The sequence below is a fragment of the Bos indicus x Bos taurus genome, chromosome 14, assembly GCF_003369695.1.
Source record: "Bos indicus x Bos taurus breed Angus x Brahman F1 hybrid chromosome 14, Bos_hybrid_MaternalHap_v2.0, whole genome shotgun sequence".
Lineage (NCBI taxonomy): Eukaryota > Metazoa > Chordata > Mammalia > Artiodactyla > Bovidae > Bos > Bos indicus x Bos taurus.
In genome coordinates, this window is record NC_040089.1 from 43,293,593 (window position 1) to 43,313,280 (window position 19,688).

Consider the following 19,688-nt stretch of genomic DNA (forward strand, 5'->3'; position numbering starts at 1 on the left):
ATGCATGAAAGTGAAAAGGGAAAGTGAAGTCGCTCAGTAGTGTCCAACTCTTAGTGACCCCATGGACTGCAGCCTACCAGGCTCCTCCGTCCATGGGATTTTCCAGGCAAGAGTACTGGAGTGGAGTGCCATTGCCTTCTCCGGTAATATATGCTACAACCTGACAAATCTTGAAAACATGCTAAATGAAAGAAAGCAGTCAGCAAAAATGATAGTATCTGATACCATTTAGATTAAATGTCTAGAAGAGCCAAATCTAGGAAAGAAAGTACATTAGAGCTGGAAAAGTGAGAAGGAGGGAGTAATACAAGGGGAGGTGAAAGCTATCGGGTACAGGGGTTTGGGGTTTTGTTGTTAAGAGGATGAAAGTGTTCTAAAACTGACTCTCGATGGTTGTATTTATCTGTGAATATACTAAAAACCACTGAATCATCCACTTCAAGTGGATGAATAGTATGGTATGTGAATTATATTTCAATAAAGGCGTTATCTATAGAAGGTAGTGCCCCAGGAAAGGACAGAAGCAAATTTGCAGCATCCTATCAAATAACCTTGGACAAGACCTCCCCGCGCATGCGCACGGAGCTACTTGGCGCTAGTAAAGGAGCGGGCGGCTCGGAGGCGCCAGCGCTGGGTCCTTGCTGTCTCCCTGCTGACACTGCACTGACGCCCCGGCACAATCCCTCTGTAGTAGCTCGGGGAAAGGGCGGAGACCACTCGTCCGACGTAGAATAAAACCCCGAGCGCGTTCCCCGCGGCGCCAAGCCTCTGGCTGCAGATGTTGCGCGGGGTGCCTGGTCCCCACCTCGGGGGGCCGTGCGCTCCTAAGCGGGCGGGCCCCTAAGCTGTCGCAAGGAGGATGGCTGACGAGCGTCTTTCTTCCCAGTCTCTTTCCCAACAAAGGGTAACTGACCTCCCGCGTGATCTGGTCGGAGCGAAGGTTCCCTAAACACGTTTCCCGCTATTGTGCGCAGATGCTCAGAGAACGCAAAGGAGCAGCAGGACGCACCGGAGGGACGCGGGACAGGGAGGCCCCGGTGGCTCCCTCCTGGGGCGGCCGGGGCCTCGCCCGCAGCGGAAGGCGGGGGGTGGGGTGGAGGTTGGGGGTGTGCGGGGAGACTTGGGAGGGTTGTGGGGGAGGGGAGCTGTAATTGCGGCGCAGCCCTGGTTCCCACGCTCCTATTGTTGGCGACTTTGTTTCCAATTCCCATCACGTGTGCTAATTAGTTAGAGCTGCTGGCTGGCTGGGAGGCGTGTGGCCGTCCTAAAAGCAGCAAGATCACTTCTGTGGGGAGTCGGGCAGGCTGAAAGCTACACGGGGCTTCTTTCTCCTCTGAGCCTCCTTCTCTGCCTCTCGGGAGGGTGGGAGTGGGAAGGGAAGGGGAAGAAATGTAGATTGTGGGATAAATGCCACTGAGTGGCAATGGCAACCAAGGGCGCGGGGAGTGGGGGGTGGGCTGTAAGGGCGGGAATATTGGAAGAAGCAGGATTAAAAGAGAAATTCTCATTAAAGTTCTAACTTGATTAGGAAATGCCTTACAGAATCCCTTCCACAATTTTGTTCAGTGAGTCTTTTCCAGATGGGATCATTGAGGAGAGGTATTTCATTCAAACAAAACAAAATGTGTTTCCACACTCGGAATAAGGCAAGCACTTGCATCCCTATATATAATGGGAGAGGGGAGGAGGAGAAGAGGGAAATGCAGTGAGTCAGTGCCTCGTGGAAGCCTTTGAGTTTCATGCACTTGGGTGCCAAGCTTTTAGAAGGGGCTCAGGCATTTGTCAGAGACCATTAACAGAGGACCGTAGTCAGCTTGACAAAATACATGGGCCCAATTTTTTTTTTTTTTTTTTACTTACTTTCTCTGTTCTTTGGCTTTTTGTTGGGTTATGATTAGTAACGTTTCCATTCTCACAATGGAAGTTCCCACCCTGAAGATACAAGATTATCCATACTTCTCTATAAATAAGAGGAAAGCTGGCTTTCATAAGAACTCATCGCATAGCCATGTATGCTGTAGCAAAAGGAAGAAGGTTCTGCCCTTGCCTTGGAAAGCAGCAGAGCCGTGGAGGAAGATCAAGGGTGACTTCATTCATCCAGCAAGGATGTTTCGAGCATCTCCTGTTGCCAGGCACTTGGCGGGAGGCGGAGATGGAGAGATGAAACACCCAGAACCTGTCTTTAAGTCACTTATAAATCTAGTTGAGGAGACAGATAAGTATGTAAACCAATAATTAAAGAGTGACTCAGAAGTGGAGGTCTGCATTGGGAACTGTGAGGGCCAGAGGAGGGGCGCCAGAGCCCAGCAGGGGGATTGGGAAGACTTCCTAGAGAAGGAATGATTCATCTGACATTTCAAAGACAAATAACAAGTGGTCAAGGGAGGAAGGGGAAAAGGGCATTCTGGAAACAGGTAACAGGAGGTTCAAAAGGCCTATAGATCTTGATGGAGTATGAGGTGCTTTGCAAACCCGTGTCCTGCATCCCACAACTGTATAACACAGGGATGGAGGGGAAGATCATAAAAAGTCTTGTTGAGGCATTCAGACTTTATCCTAAATGCAAAAAGATTTAAGGAAAAGATGAAGATCATCACATATGTCATTTAGAAAGATAACTCAGGTAGTTGCTCGGAGAATGGATTGAAGGGGCTCAGATTGGAGGCAAGGAGTGGAGGCTGAGAGCTAAGTAAGAGACTGCAATGAGGAACCAGATGGGGAAATGGTCCAGATTCAAGAGCTATTTGGAAGGTGAAACCGAAAGAACATGGGGACCAAACATTAGTACTTAGGCACTTAGCAGCAGCAGCAGCAGCTTAGCAGCAGCAGTAAACTGTTAGAAAGAGTCTGGGATAACTCCAGGCTTCTGTCTTCACCTGGAAGAGTGATGGTGGGATTCACTGGGACAGGCAACTTGGAGAACAAAGAACAGGCTTGAAATGGAATGATATGATGGGTTGAGTTGGGGCCATGTTGTCAGTGACTGTGGGGCATCCAAGTAGTGATACCCAAGAGGCAGGTGTGTATATGGCTCTGACATGGAACTTAATTGGGATAAGGTGGGCCTGAGGTGGGAGAGATAGCAATAAGGGACAGGAAGGTCACATTCTGAGTGACTGCCCCTCTGCAAGGAATTTCTCCATATGCTGCTCCAAAAGGGACTCGGGAAGACTGAATGATCCCACTTAAATGAGATCTCTAAAGGAATCAAATTCAGAAATTCGGAACTTCCCTGGTGGTGCAGTGGCTAACACTCTGTGCTCTCAATGCAGGAGAAGGGGGAAGCAGGGGATGATGGGGGTGCGGAGGGGGGAGGCAGGGTTTGATCCCTGGTAGAACTAGATCTCACATGCTGCAACTGAAAGATCCTGCGTGCCACAACTAAGACCTGGAGCAGCTAAATAAATAAGTAATAAAATGTATTTTCAAAAATAATCAAATTCATACAAACAGAAAGTGGATGACAGTTGCCAGAGGATGAGGCAAGGGAAAAAGAGAGACGTTTTAATGGTTACACAGTTTGAGGTTTGAAAAAAAGACTAGAGATCCATTAGGCAACAATGTGGATATATTTACCACTGCCGAGCAGTGCATTTAAAAATGGTTAAGATGGTAAATTTTATCACTATAATTTAAAAAGGCAGTGGCTTTTGGAGCAGTCTTTGGAGAGGAGGTAAGAACCCTACCATCACCCTCTGGACAATACAAGGATGAAATTTGACCTTTGGCTAAGATGCTCTCACCCATTATTGATGGGAAGGTTAGTTAGGACAGACATTTCAGAACAGACAATATGAATCAAGAACCTGAAAAATGTTTAGGCCCTTTGATCTACATAGTCCACTGCCTCAGATCAACTCCAAATAACAAACCAAATGTGTTGGGGCTGGTGGGGGGGGGGGGGGGGGGACTGATTGAAGATAATAGATTTAATTTTTAAACTCAATGTTCAATAATAGAAAAACAAATGTAGTAAAATAACATACAATTGTTATAAATGTTTAGAATTTATAGCAATGTGGAGAAAAATTTTAAAGAGAAATATAATTCAAGACACAACTATATTCATGTTGATACTTTGATCACAACTATATTAAACACAATCTGTATACAGAATAAAAACCTGGAAGAAAATATATTCGTATGTTATAGTAGATATTTCTGGTTGGGCTCATAGGTGATTTTTTCCCATGTACTTTTCTACATTTTCCAAATTTCCATATTAAGCATATATTACTTTTAATGGAAAAATTAACCTATATAAATTTTTTTACAAAAAGTTCTTCCAGTCATTTGACTGGTGATTTGCATTTAGTTCAAAGCTGCAGCAGGTTGTTACATAAGTGATTTATAAATGCATTAAAAGCCAAAGGGAAGGCGAAATCATCTTCCAGGAAAAACTTAGAAAGACTTTGAAAACTCCTTCCTATGAATATGTTTCTTTTTGCTGCTCTTCTGTGGGAAAGAGGAAGCAGGAGATCTTAGCCTCAGGAAGTGATGTCAAACAGTTTAGCTGATTATAAGTGCTTGAAAGGCAAATTAAGGCCTTCCCTTTAATAGGATGTAATTGGTTAAATACGGTAATAGACCACCTGTGGCTGAGACGAAGCCAAGTCCTGAGAAGCCCCTGAGACCACAGCCTGGTGTTGACCTGCCCGAAGGTCAGACGGGATGGGCTTTTGATTTCATCTCAAGTTACACAGGCTGTGTTACAGAGAAAGATTCTAATCAAAACCTGGGTGTACACTTTGGTTTAGAATATGTTGACCAATGGAAAAAAGTTATACAATTTTTAAAAGAATTTCTTTTTAGAAATTAATCAACCACCAAGCAAGTAAAACAGCTTTCCTGGTGCCTCAGATGGTAAAGAATCTGTCTGCAATGCAGGAGAGCCAGGTTCAATCCCTGGGTTGGGAAGATCCCCTGGAGAAGGGAATGGCAACCCACTCCAGTATTCTTACCTGGAGAATCCCGTGGACAGAGGAGTCTGGTGGACTACAGTCGACGGGGTGGCAAAGAGTCAGACACGACTGAGTGACGAACACACATGCGAGTAAACAGTGCATCCTGTGTGCCAGGTGCTTTAGTAAGCATTTCGTGTATAATGAACTTGCTAACCAGTCTGTGAGACAGATTCGATTACTATCATCAGAATCAAACCCACTTTGCAGATGAAAACACTGAGGCACAGAGTAAGCTTGGCTTGAGGTCACACAACTTGTAGTGGTAGAGCTGAGACTTGAAGCCAGACAATCTGAGTTTACCATCTACATTCCTAATCCCTACAGTATACTGCTTCCCGAGATCTCCTTACTTGTTACTTGTGAATTCCATACACAACACAGGCTAGACCTTGCATTTGGAGCAATATGTCTTCGTACACTCCCATCTCCTCATGGCATCAGAATGATCACAAAAGTAGCTTTAGGGAAGTGAAAAAGCCCATTCAAGATTGCATCCACTGGGACTTCCTGGTGGTCCAGTGGTTAAGAATCTGCCTTCCAACGCATGAGACTCAGTTTCGATTCCTGGTCAGGGAACTAAGATCCTACATACTGCAACTAAGCCCACATCCCCAAACTAGAGAAAAGCTGGCATACCACAATGAAGACATGATGCAGCCATAAATAAATATTAATATTTTTTAAAAACGGTTACATCAGCAAACCTAAAATTACCAAGTGACAACAAATGTCGTACACCTTACTCATACACAGTCTCATCTGAGCTTGAAGCATGATGCTGAGGTGATTTAATAAGGAGAAATTAACTGAGGACTCCTTTGGAAGTAGAAAAATGTTCACACGTGGTTTTGCCATAGTGTGGCAGAGTCATCCTTAACACAGCTAGGATAGCATCTGTTTTGGCAATGGAAGAAACTCCTAGAAGAGTGTATAGCTTCTTGGGTTCATCCTCTTCTTAACTAGAATGTGTCCTCAGAAATTCCCCAGTGACCTCAGTATCCTCTGGACTCTTACTAAATGGAAACAAACATCAGGATGCAAGTTCGAAAATAAGCTTCTCTTCTCCCCAGACCAATTCTCCTTTGCAAATTTCTAAACGAGTGAAGGGCACCATCATGACCTAGTTACCTAAGCTAGTGGACATTGCGATTGGCTTCCCAACACCCGTTCCACCTGCCCCCTTCCCCAACCCCCTCTTATGATGCTAAGTCCATGGCAGTAATCTCATGTCCCATGCTAGTGATTGATGGGTTCAGGGAGGGCAGGTCTAAGGCAATCTAGGCCAAAGAAGCCTGAGAAAAGACTTGTTTTGAACTTGTCAGAAAGAGAAGCCAATACCCCCACACCTACCCCACCTTCATCCCATGTGAACAAAAACATATCCCTAGGGATAGTCGTCTCTTGACGTGAATGGAAACCAGCCTCAGGATGAAGCCAATGCTGTGGATGGCAAGGTGGAAAGACAAAGAATGTTGGGCTATTGCATTCACAAACCCTAAAGTGAATCCTAACCTTCAGTCTTCTCTTATTTGAGAAAATACATTTCCTTTGTTTTTACCAGTGTTCTTTGTGATTTTCAAGGGGCTTCCCTGGTGGCTCAGATGGTAAAGAATCTGCCTGTAATGCAGGAGACCTGGGTTCAATCCCTGGGTCTGGAAGGTCCCCTGGAGAAGGGAATGGCTACCCACTCCAGTATTCTTGCCTGGAGAATTCCATGTACAGGGGAGCCCACTGGGATATAGTCCATGGGGTCGCGAAGAGTCAGACACAACTGACAACTGACACTTTCACTTTCACTTTGTGATTGTCAGGCTTGGGCTGAAAAATTTTCTGTCCTTTTCCCCCAAACTTACGTAAGACTATTTTCTGCTATCTATTCCTGGTGCCCAGCTCAATGCCAAACAAACAATGTAAGTTCAGTAAATATCTGTAGAATTAGAAAAAATAAAAACAAGGAAAGATGTCAATTATATGCAGTGGAAATCATCATCCTTACTGATATATTTTACAGATCCAAACAATCATCAAGTCCAGTCTGTTCTCCCTAAATATTTCAAAACTCACACACTTCTCTCCATCCCCATTGCCAATAATGATCTCGTTCAGGACACCATGGAAGTCTCGCTTGGGTTACTGCAAAGCTTTTATTTCCAAAATCCTTTGGTTCATTGGAATAGGCCTGAAAACAAAGTAAGAAAAAGAAATGTGGAAGGATGAGTCTATGGCGGGCGCAGCAAGAATTTCCTTGCCGTGTCACAGGGCAGATCCAGAGTGCGTGCCACCATAATACATCCGGAAGCAGCCCTCTGTTCCGGTTTTCCCTAACCTGTGGGTCTTCCATTGACTGGGCTGTCAAGACTACCTGCCTGTGGTCTTGTCACTCCACTCACATCCTTATCTGCGATATATCCTTTCCACGGCTTGTCTGCTGCTTTGGCAGTGACCCCAAATAACAAATCCTCAGTCCAAGTTAGGATTCTCACCGGCCTTGGACCTACACAGCCTTTATGGTCTAACTTTACTCAGATACACCAGGGCCATCTAGCCAGGAAATTTGGTTATTTTCATCAGTTCTAATTTCAGTTCGACTCTGCAAATGCTGATCTCTGCTGGGAACATTCTAGACCTCCAAAAGGGAAGACAATGAGTTTGTCCTGCTCTCTGTACCCCAGAGTATGGTACATATCAGTGCTCAAAAATATTTGTTAAGTGAATCAAATATATATTGATGAATATGTTTATACTCCAGCAGCTCACAATCTACTGAAGGGATAAACATGAAGTTGGTCTACCACAAAGCTCACTGGTGTGTATATAAAAGGCAAAAATAAAAATAATAACATACATTGATGTTGTATGGCCTCAGCACACCTATCTGGGGACAGATTCAAGGCAATATTGAGCTACTAGCTTCTCTCAACCTTTTTCTACCTCAACAAAACTAAGAATAATATCATCATCTTGTAGGAATGTTACTATGATTAAATGAGATGGAGCAAGAAAAAATGTTTTAAAAACTCCCCAAAAGTGTCAAGTAATAATCTTGAATTCTAAACTCTTCCAATTTCACTTTTGTCATCTGTTAAATGTAGTAGAAATACCCACCTGCTCATGAAACTTTGAGGCATGGCTAGATGGGACTTCTCTGGTGGTCCAGTGGTTAAGAATCTGCCTGCCAATGCAGGGAACATGGGTTTGATCCCTGACCTAGGATCCCCACCTGCCACAGAGCAATTAGAGCCATGGGCCACAACTACTGAGCCCTCGCCTAGAGACTGTGCTCTGCAACAAGAGAAACCCCTGCAATGAGAAGCCCACACACCGCAACTAGCGTAGCCCCGCTCCCTGCAACTAGAGAAAGGCTGAGCGGAACCAAAAATTAAACAAATAAATAAAAATAATAGCAGTCCATAGCCATGTGGCAACTTCATTGTAACTTTATGATTAACAGCTTGCCATGAAATACTCTATAAACTTAATATATTGCTAAAACCCTTATAAGCCTTACACCTTGCTACTGATTTCCTAAATCTGCAGGAAACAGGAACACTGATTTACTGTGTTCTCCCACTGATGCTATAAGGTTGACTTTTCCCTTATAATCACACAACTGTTTCATTTTAGCTTCCTTGTAATTACATAATATTCAGCAACAAATGAGCCTTTTCTGATTCACAGTGACTCTGCCCCATGATCAAGATCTGCCCTTTTATTCACTATTCACATCTGCATATTGAGTGTGATTGCTAAGCCTAAGATCACAGGCAGTAGGCATGGCCCTGACCCTCTAGGAGGTTATACTCTAGGCAGTTGCTTACACATACAAGTATTATTAATATTATTATAAATATTATATTATTACATATAGCATCTTACACATACAAATATTAATATATGTAAATCTCAGCCAGTCTCCTACATGGGTTGCTAATGTCATGTCTTTTCTAAAATAAAGAGCTAAATGTAGTAAGGTTTTAAATTAAGCCTAATTTTCTGAAAGCATAGCCAGCATTTTAGAGGGGGAAAAAAAAAACAACCAAAAAACAAAAAAACTTGAGGAATAAATATGCTATAAAATAAATTCCAGGAGTTGTTGCATCTTTAAAGTAATAGAATAAATGGGTGCCTAAAGACACCACAGATCAGAAACAAAAATCAGCCACAAAGGGACTTCCCTGGTGGTCCAGTGGTTAAGACTCCATACTTCCAATGCAGGGAATACAGGTTCCATCCCTGGTTGGGGAACTAAGATGCCACATTCTGTGTGGCATCGCCGAAAAAACTTCTTATAAAAATAAATAAAAATTTAAAAATCAGCCCAATGACCATACAGCGCAGAACAGACCTCTTTGGGATTTCTCCAGACCTCATCACTCTCATAACCCAGGTGCACTGAGCCTGTCTTTCCTTCCCCAGGGGGGTGCCTTTGCGTAGTCCTTGCCATCAGAGGGCTGACTCTTTCTGCTCTGTCCTCTGTGCTTCTAAGTGGGAGGCCTCCAGGGCAGCCTGAACGAAAAGGGCGGAACTCACATTCACACCTTTTCCTGGACACAGATCCCGCCAGCCACTGCCCCCCACGACCCTCACGCGGCCCAGCAGTGTGTACACAAAGCTGGCTCCTGAGGGGCTGCGTCATGTCTGAGGAGGACCCCAGTACAGGAGGACATGGTGGGCTTTCTGACTCTTGTCAGCTGCTCTTGAACTATATAAAGGGAAAACTGCAAGGCACTGGCCTCCTGGGAAAGGGGGCACTCCAGTAAGTCCCTTGTTATTTGCCCCACAATTACTTTCAAACAACCCCCAATATGCCAGGTGATACAAACAACCCCCAATATACCCCTATGACCCCTCGTAGGTACTAGAAACATCTGGTGCCTGTCCACCTCCTAGAGCTAAGGTGACATGAATCCTCGGCACCAGCAAAGGGTCCAGACCTCCTATCTCCTTACTCAGGGATCTTAAGGTCATCTCTTACTTAGTAACACTAACACTAGAATATTCACTTCTTTTCTCAGCATTGTTGTTGTTGTTTAGTTACTAAAACATGCCTGACACACACACAGCACCTTCTAATAACATACTGACAATCAGATATTTTCCCAATTTAGCAAGACTCAGACCTCAGACGTGGAGGTGCAATGTCTCCTCCCTGCTGTGACTTTGGAGAAACCCCAAAGAGATCATTTCTCCGTTGTCCAGTCATTTTTGTCTGATTTTTGTTTCTGGTCTGATGCCAAGCATTGCCTCTCTAAATAAGCAAGGAAATGACTCAGGTAACATTCTTTGGATTCAGATTATCTGAGAAAAGGGAACTTAGAGTTGGGGTGGGGTGGACTTTAGTCTCCCAGTGCCCTGAGCTTGTTTAACACCTTCAAGTACAATGGAAAGATACTGATGTTTTCTGGGTGGGTCTCAAGAACATCACTTGATTCGCTTCACATTTCTCAGACAAGACTTTGTCATAACTTTGAACCAAAGGATAATAAATTTCATCCTGTGACAGAGTCTGAATCCATGAACTTTTGGGAATGTCCATTTTGTAGGAAGAGAGGCCAGAGACTCGTTGAGGTTGGGGGACAGGAAGGAGGTAGCCTCCATCCTCTGAACTTTCAATCAGCGCGCTTTGGGAGCCCAGGGTGAACAGGCTAAACCTGCAGGGAGCAGCATGATGATGGTTCATCCAGCTTTCTTACTGGGAAGACGCTGGGCCCTGATGGTGACTCACCTCACAGAAAGGAGGGTGGTTCACTAAGAGAAGCACATAGCTCATTCTGTCTAAAGTTGGGGGGCAGGGATTTCAAAACAGATGGCCACAGTACACTCAGTTTCATGGGCATGACTAGCATTTTTTAAAAAGAAGTAGTACTCTGTACTTCAGAGTATAATAGAAAATATTAGAGTGCATTGCACATAGTAAAGGTAACTATTGTGAAACTTTTTTAACATTAAAAAAACTTTTTAATGGAAGTACAGTTGATTTACAATGTCATGTTAATTTCAGGTGGACAGCACAGTGATTCCATTACGCTCACACACGTATGTACTTTCAGATTCTTTTATTTCAGATGAGTTGGCAGGTAGGTAATGTATCACCGTTATTATTGTTGTTCAGTTGCTAGCTTGTGTCCAACTCTGTGATCCCATGGACTGCAGCATGCCAGGCTTTCCTATCTGTCACTATCTCCTGGAGTTTGCTTAAATTCATGTCCACTGAGTCAGTGATGCCTTCCAACCATCTCATCCTCTGTTGCCCTCTCTTCTTGCCTTTAATCTTTCCCAGCCTCAGGGTTTTTTCCAATGAATCAGCTCTTCACATAAGGAGGCTTCAGCATCAGTCCTTCCTTCATTGTAGACCAGATCTTTTTCCCTTTGGCTTACTTATTTATTTTAGGGATGCATTGGGTCTTTTTTGCTTTTGCTCAGGTTTTTTCCTCTAGCTGTGGCAAGCAGGGGCTACTCTTTGTTGCAGGGCATGGTTCTAGGGCACTCGGGCTCAGTAGTTGTGGTACAGGGGTCTCAGTTGCCCACAGGCATGTAGAATCTTTCCAGATCAGTGATCAAACCTGTGTTGCCTGCATTGACAGGCAGATTCTTATCCACTGCACCACCAGGGAAGTCCCAGACTGGGTCTTAATGGCAAACACATTTCTGCCGAGGATCCTGGTCAAAGCAGACAAACAATGAGCAAGGTGTGCTCTGATTACTGTTCGGTCCTCCCTTTTTCCACTTTGCTGTTTTCAACCCTGCTTTCTCAGTATTGCCAAATAGTGCATTTCTTTCCTCATTTTTGGTCAATCATATTCCCCAAATCTACCTTCTAATCTTTGCACACCTAGTCAGGACAGCACCTGCCATGAAAAGGTGACTTTAAGACAAATACTGGTTTTTTTTAAGATGCGGTTTCCCTGGTGGCTCAGTGGTAAAGAATTCGCCTGCTAATGCAAGAGACACCATTTGATCTCTGGGTGGGGAAGATCCCCTGGAGAAGGAAGTGGCAACCCACTCCAGTATTCTTGCCTGGGAAATCCCATGGATAGAGGAGCCTTGAGGGCTACAGTCAGTCCCTGGGGTCACAAAGAGTCAGACATGACTGAGCAACTGAGCACACAGGATGAGAGTAGCCTGAGTAAATGTGTCTTTCACAAAAATTCTGAACATTTTTGCAGAATTTAACAAACTGATCGTGCACACACACACACACACACACACACTTACATGGGTTTTCCTTTACCTGGTCAAGGTAGCAAATGGTAGAATGATTTTAGCATTTGGTGTTAAGGTTCATGGGAGTCCTATGCATGGTGGCATCCTCCATTTTTAGGATTCTAAAACTTGGTATATTTGCAAAGGCCCTGCATGACCAGTGAGCTGGACTGACCTTGCCCCTGTGGCATATGTAATAGCAGAAACAGACTCGTTCCTCCGAACTTTGCTGCAGCCAAGGGGTTAATCCTTCCCCTCACCCCCACCCCAAGCTGAGCCTGACTTGGTATGAACCACAGCCACCCCCTCACAGCTGTCTTAGCTTCTCAGGAACCTGACAAGAAGCATGTCTGTCCGACCTAAACCTCACCTGTTGTAATGTGACTCCGCTTCATTCATTCACTGTCAGGCAGTCAGTGGATGGTTCTCAAGTCCCTGCAGTGGGCTCACTGATACGCGATGCCATGCAGAGCCTGGGCTGCAGACACAGTCCAGCCACAGGGACAATGCACTAAGTCACCTTTGCCAGGCTATCACTTGTGTGATAAAGGCAGTGGAACTCTAGGTGCACAAGGAGGGGACATAAAGGACTGGACTGAGTTGGGGGGGGTGGTTTGGGGGTGGGGAGAAGGGGGCGGGGTGGTTGGCTCCTGGCAGTGCTGGCTATGATTTGAAGCTGCAGAGTTGGAGATGGAGAACTGTTGGAATCCTCTTCCTAAGAGTCATTTTCCTCAAACTTCTGAGTCTTCTTCAATATTCTCAATTAATTTTGCTGATTTTACTTTAAAAAATATGTTTCATTTTTAGAACTTCTTTTAGATTCACAGCAAAATTGGGCAGAAAGTACAGAGATTTCTTACATACCTGCTGTTAATTTTTCTTTTTTCTATCCAATTTTTGTGCATGCTAAGTCTCTTCAGTTGTGTCCGACTCTGTGAGACCCTATGGACTGTAACCTGCCAGGCTCCTCTGTCCAAGGGATTCTCCAGGCAAGAATACTGGAGTGGGTTGCCATTTCCTTCTCCAGGGGATCTTTCCAGCCCAGGGGTCGAACTTGCATCCCTTACATCTCCTGCATTGGCAAGCAGGTTCTTTACCACTAGCGCCACCTGGGAAGCCTGTATCCAGTGATAGCCCTCTCATCAGTTCTGTGGTTGCAGTCTATTTTCTCTCTCTCTTTAGTGTATACTGTATTTAACTCTATGAAAGTAGGGACTGTATCTGTTTCCTTCTCTCAGCATCTACGCGGTAAATACCCGTTCATTTAGTCAATGTGTGTAGCCCATTTTCTCTGGGCTTCATCAGGCTGAAATGGGGGCTGGAGCTGATGTTTAAAATGAGTTCCAATTGTGTATTATGCCACAGACACCTTCCTCCTGCCGCCTGTGGTAGCAGCTCCATCCCCAGCAGGTCTCTCCGGCTTATGTCTGAGAGTTTCTAGTGATGTCCTCAATGTGATCAGGAAGAAGTTGCTGGAATGAGGCTAACACACTGGGGGCCCCAACAAGCTGAAGTGGTTCTGTGTTCTTTGATGCCTTCCATGCCTCAAAGTTGCAGATGTGAGCGGTGAAGAAGGGGGAGGAACAGCCTTTCCTTCCTGTGTGTCACCCGTTTCCCAGGCGCAGAAGCAGTGTGACTTTGTGCCTTGTACCTGGGTTTGTAGTGAAAATATGTCTTCCCATATTTATTTACAGCTCCTTAAGTCAAGAGGTAGTATTCAGAGTCTCTTCTCTTTGAGGATCATTGAGATGTTGGTACTGAGTTCAACTTACTAGCCTACCTCTTCTTCCTCAGGGTGAGCGAGCCCCACGAGGCCCTTCAGCGCCCCCTGCAAAATGGACCAACCACTCTGTTAACGGACCAGCCATCACCAGTCACATCTAGATCCCAGCAGTGACCACGTTCCACCTTGAGCTTGGACCACTAAATCCTTTCTTTCAAACAGAACCTTGGGCTGATGTAGAAACTTAGCACGAGCCTAACCCAGCCTGCTATATGCCATGCATGGTTTACATAATACTCTAGAGCTTGTGTGTGAAGCTCAGTGAATCCAGATGAACATGGCCAGTGCCTGAAGACTGTGGGAGGCCATTTAGCTTCTCTCTAACCCATGGACGTTCTGCCAGTTGAGGAAGGTCAACTTTGAGAGGGAGTATGGACCTAACCAGAAGACACCATCCATCCTATCAATATAACTGCAGTGAACGGAACCACTGTTACTCCTCAGATGAGGACAGCACTCCGCAGTGTCCCAATGACCCACCCGTCCATCTGCCTAGGACACTCTCGGTTAAACTGATTTATCTAGCGATTTGTGTCTCACGCATAACAGAGATCCATTTATACCATGGAGACACATTTTCCCTATTTATCTTTGCTTGCTTATTTGACAATCAGCAGATAGTTCTTGAATGCCTACTACGTGTTAGGGATTGTTCTAGTCAAAGTCAGAAACAAAAGAGATAAGCTCACTATTCTTGCGTGGATTAGTCACTCATTCATGTCTGACTCTTTGGGACCCTGTCCATGGGATTCTCCAGGCATGAATACTAGAATGGGTTGCCATGCCCTCCTCCAGGGGATCTTTCTGACCAAGGGATCAGACCCGGGTCTCCTGCACTGTAGGCAGATTCTTTACAGTCTGAGCCACCAGGGATAGTGTAGCTTACCATAAATAAAAGCAAACCATAAGTAAGAAAACTGGCAAATAACAAGGTAATTAATTTCAGATAATCATAAGTTCTATGAAAAAAAGTAAGCAGAGCTACATGATATAAAAGGTGACCAGGATTGCCTGCCTCGGATTATTCCCAGCGCCCTCCTCCTTTGCACTCTCTAGTGTATATTGTGGAAAGATTAAATGCTTGTGTCTTCAACATCCCTTACTGCTGGGGGGAGGGGCGAGACTCTAGTCTGTGACTTCAAGCAGAATATCCTGAGGAGGGTTTCCCTGCCCCCGCAAAATGCAGAGCCACATAAGAGAAGATTTTGGTCCTTTGAACTTTATTTTCTCCTTGTTTGGGACACAGACATAATCCCCAAGGTGCAGCAGCTGGCTTGCAACCTTGAAGTAAATACCACTAGTGAGAAAGTGACTGGTGAGCTTCTCTGGTGGCTCAGATGGTAAAGAATCTGCCTACAATGCAGGAGGCCCAGGTTCAATCCCTGGATTGGGAGGATCCCCTGCAGAAGGGAATGGCAACCCACTCCCGTATTCTTGCCTTAGAATCCCATGGACAGAGAAGCCTGGTAGGCTTCAGTCTGTGGTGTCGCAGAGTCAGGCACGACTGAGCAGCTAACACACAAGAAAGTTACAATGTTAAGGCTGGCAGAGTAGAAAGTGAGAAAGAGCCTGAGTCCTTGATGACATCATTGAGCCTCGCACAGCCCTGACATAACTCCCCTGGATGTCTTAATACATGATACACGGATCTATCGGTTTATGTCAATGTTAGGTTTACTCTTATTCACAGCCAAACACTTTCCTAACTAACAGACGTGAACCTCTGAGTGGGAAGCTTATGGAAATTTCCAAAGTGCTCGTGGAAATCTGCTCTAAGAAGATGACATTTAGTTGAGACCTGAATGATAAGGAGTCAGTCATGTGAAGATCTGGGATAAAGAATTCCAAGCAGAAAAAACAGTAAGTGCAAAGGCCCTGAGGCAGAAATAATTCTTCTATGTTCAAGGAATACAGTCCAGTGGGCCTGAAGCTCCCCACACAGGGGAGACTGAGGGCAGGCTGAAGGTCTGAGAGGCAGGCAGGGGCTAGACGACTGAAAGCCCTGTAAGCCATGTCAAAACTCTGGATTTTATTTCAGTTCCAAAGAGAGATTTCAGATGAATTTGAGATACACTTTAGAGGCAAAGCCTTCAACTGGACTTGTTGATGGACTGAAAGTAGGATAAGCAAAAATAAGGAATTAAGGGTGACTTAGATTTTTATCCTGATCAAGGACTGAAGTCATTACTTGAGTGGGAAAGAATGTGAAAGGCCTGAGTGGGGAAAGGAAAGGAAATGCAGACACACAAATTGTGTTTTATGTTGATTTAAGGATGCCTATTAGACTGGCAAGTGGCGATGTCCTATGGGAAGCTGGGTACATGAAACTCCACGGAGAAGTCAGGGCTAGAGACAGAAATTTGGACCCATCCACACACAGATGGCATGTAAGTCACGACTCTGGACGTGACTTCCTGACCACTGGAGGCCACAAAGGGGATTAGGAAGAGTATCTAGGGAAGTGAAACCAAAGCCAGGAAGCACGGAGAAAAGAAGTTTTTGAGGAGAGTCATTAGCTCTGCCGACTGATGCTAAGAGGTTGTGGAAAATCAGACAGGGTAGAGGCTGATATCAGATATATTTGGTTATTATGCTAAGAGCAGTTTCAGAAGAGAGGTGAGGCAGAAGCCTGGTTTGAGTGGATTCAAGAGAAAATGGGTGATGAGAAAAAGAAGTAAAGACATCTCCTGAGTACAGAGCAGTTCTCGCTGAAGGGAAGCAGAAAAATGGGACAGTGGCTGCAGGGGGCTTGGGTTAATGGAGGACTTGGGCAGAGTTGGGTTTTTTTATAATTTTATTTATTCATTTATTTTTGGTTGCACTGGGTCTTTGTTGCTGCACTTGGGCTTTATCTAGTTGCAGAGAGCGGGGGCTACTCTCTACTGCTTACACAGGCTTTTCATTGCGATGCCTTCTCTTGTCGCAGAGCAGGGGCTTTAGGGTGCACTTGGGCTTCAGTATCTGTGGGTCACAGGCTCCAGAGCACAGACTCAGTAGCTGTGGTGCACAGGCTTAGTTGCCCTGTGGAATCCTCCCAGACCAGGGATCTACCCCGTATCTCCTGCATTGGCTGGTGGATTCTTAACCACTGGACCACTCTTGGACAGAGTTTTTGGTTGGAAGATAGAGCCCTTGTCTGCTCAGCAAGGTGAATTGTACAGAGTGAGGTGGAAGAGTTGATAACAACTGACCTCCCTCTACGTAGCAGGCACTTACATTGCTATTGAATCCTCTCAACAGGCCCATGAAGATGGAGCTTTCCACCCTCTTTCTGGATGGGAAGAAGGCATGAAAACATGTTGGTTGGTGTTTCAGGTTTGAGTCTGACAAACTCTGAGCTCTTCTGTTTGTTAGCTGTGTGCCTTTGATGGGTATCTTACCTCTCTGTTTCATAACAGTATTCACCTCAAATGACTGGTGTGAGGATAAAAATGAAATGATCCACATTAAAAAATGCTCGAGGCCTCACACACAGTAAGGGCTCAACAAACATTTGTCCTTTGCAGAGATAAGGAAAGAAAGCCTCAGAGGTAAAGTATCTTCCTTTATTGAACAAATATATTGAGCTTCTACTTTTCACTAAGTTTGTTGAGAACAGGAAGTGCAGCAATAAACGAGGTGTGAAGTAACCTGTCCTCATAGAGCTTAGAGCCAACAACGATGATTATGATGGCGACAATAAAACCTTCAATAGCTAACATGTACTTTCTACTACATGAGGACTTTGTGAAAAGTGAAAGTGAAAGAGATAGTTGCTCAGTCGTGTCTGACTCTCTGTGACCCCATGTACTGTAGCCCACTAGGCTCCTCTGTCCATGGAATTCTCCAGGCAAGAATACTAGAGTGGGTAGCCATTCCCTTCTCCAAGAGATCTTCCCAACATAGGGATCAAACCCCAGTCTTCTGCATTGCAGGCAGATTCATTACCATCTAAGCCACCAGGGAAGCCCTGAAGCTTCATAGTAGTAATAATAAAAGCAGAATGCCTTGCTCCATTTTGTCTTTCTATTAAGTCATCTTTCCCAAGGGTATCATTTTGCTAGAAGAATGAAACCCAACTCTAAAGAAATAACTGTGGTGTGAGGACATGTTATTGAAAGGAAAACATTTAGAGGTGATGACTAACCTTCCTTGCTTTCTCCACGACTTTCCAAAGATCCTATCAGAAGTAGGTTTTAGGAATTGTTTTTCTCTGCATCCTGCCTTGTTTCCCCTTCCCTGGTTTCTTCTCATGTTGTTTAATTAATTCATGACACAAACATGACAGGCACCTTGTTAAGTCATTGGGGTGTCAACAATTCAACAATCAGTATTGTGGACTGAATTGTGACCCCCACCAAAATTCCTATGTTGAAGTTCTAACCCTCCGTACTTCAGGATGTGACTGCATTTGAGACAGAGTCTTTAAAGAGGTCAAGTTAAAATGAGGTCATTAGGCTGGATTCTAATACAATATGACTGATGTCCTTATGGGAAGAAGAGATTAGGACACAACACCTTCAGAAGGAAGACCACATGAAGACACATGGAGAAGATGGCCATCTGCAAGCCAGTGAGAGAACTCAGAAGAACCCAATCCTTCTGACACCTTGAGCTCAGACTTCCAGCCTCTAGAATTGTAAGAAAATAATTTTCTATGGGTTGAGTCACACTGCCTATGGCACTTAGTTATAGCAGCCCTAGCAAACTAATACAATAAGCATTATAAAACACAGCATTGTAGAGGAGATGCGCAAGTTCATAGCTAACCACCTGACAAGGTAAGGCAATGCTGAGCCACAGAAGTTCTAAGGTTAAATCCCTGGGCACCAAGCATACAGATGCTATTTCCAAAGGCAGTGCAGACAGGCAGGGAATGATCTAAGGAAGAAATAGATTGTGAACCAGGACTAGAATGACTCACAAGGACTTTACAGGATTAGAGACAAGGGCATTCTAGGGGGCTGGCTCAGGATGAGTCATCTTTCTCGTATGGTCTCTCTTTGTCCTTCTTGTGCATTATCCTGACCAAGCTCTATAACCAAACTATTATCCTATCATTATTGCATTCATAAACATAAATTGGGACTTCCCTGGTGGTCCAGGGGCTAAAACTCCATGCTCCCAATGCAGGGGGGCCCAGGTTTGATCCCCAGTCAGGGAACTAGATCCACATGCTATAACTATGAGCTGGTACACCCAAATATAATAAATTAATTAAATGTAAGTTTATTAAAGGGGTTTCCCAGGTGGCTCAGTAGTAAAGAATCCACCTGCCAAGCAGGAGACATGGGTTTCATCAGTGAGTCTGGAAGATCCCCTGGAGATGGAAATGGCCAGCCACTCCAGTATTCTTGCCTGGGAAATCCCACAGACAGAGGAGCCTGGTGGGCTAGAGTCCATGGGGTCACCAAGAGTCAGACATGACTGAGCAACTAAACCACCGCCACCAAGTTTCTTAAGGAGCAAAAGTATCACTGTCCCCATTTTCCAGATGAGGAAACTGGGGCACAGACAGGTGCAGTAACTTGTCCAAGGCCACCCAGCTCGTAAGTGTCAGAGCTGGATGCACACCCAGCAGTCCTCCTCCTCCAGGGGTCTAATGACTGAGACCAGGTTTAATCAAGGAGCAGGGTGGGTATAGACTGAGGCTCTGTGAACACAGCCTAGAGGGAAGTAGGGACTTTCTTTCCAGACCTGTGGGTGGAATCAGAAGGACAGAGCTTGACAGTAGCTTGAGAAGGAAGGAAAGCTGAAGG

The 19,688-nt window shown here is 44.8% G+C and overlaps 1 pseudogene; it reads left to right on the plus strand.

The window, feature by feature from the left end:
• The first annotated feature begins 573 nt into the window (after positions 1 to 573).
• The window catches only part of LOC113904004, a 54,518-nt pseudogene continuing 35,403 nt past the window's right edge, over positions 574 to 19,688 (plus strand).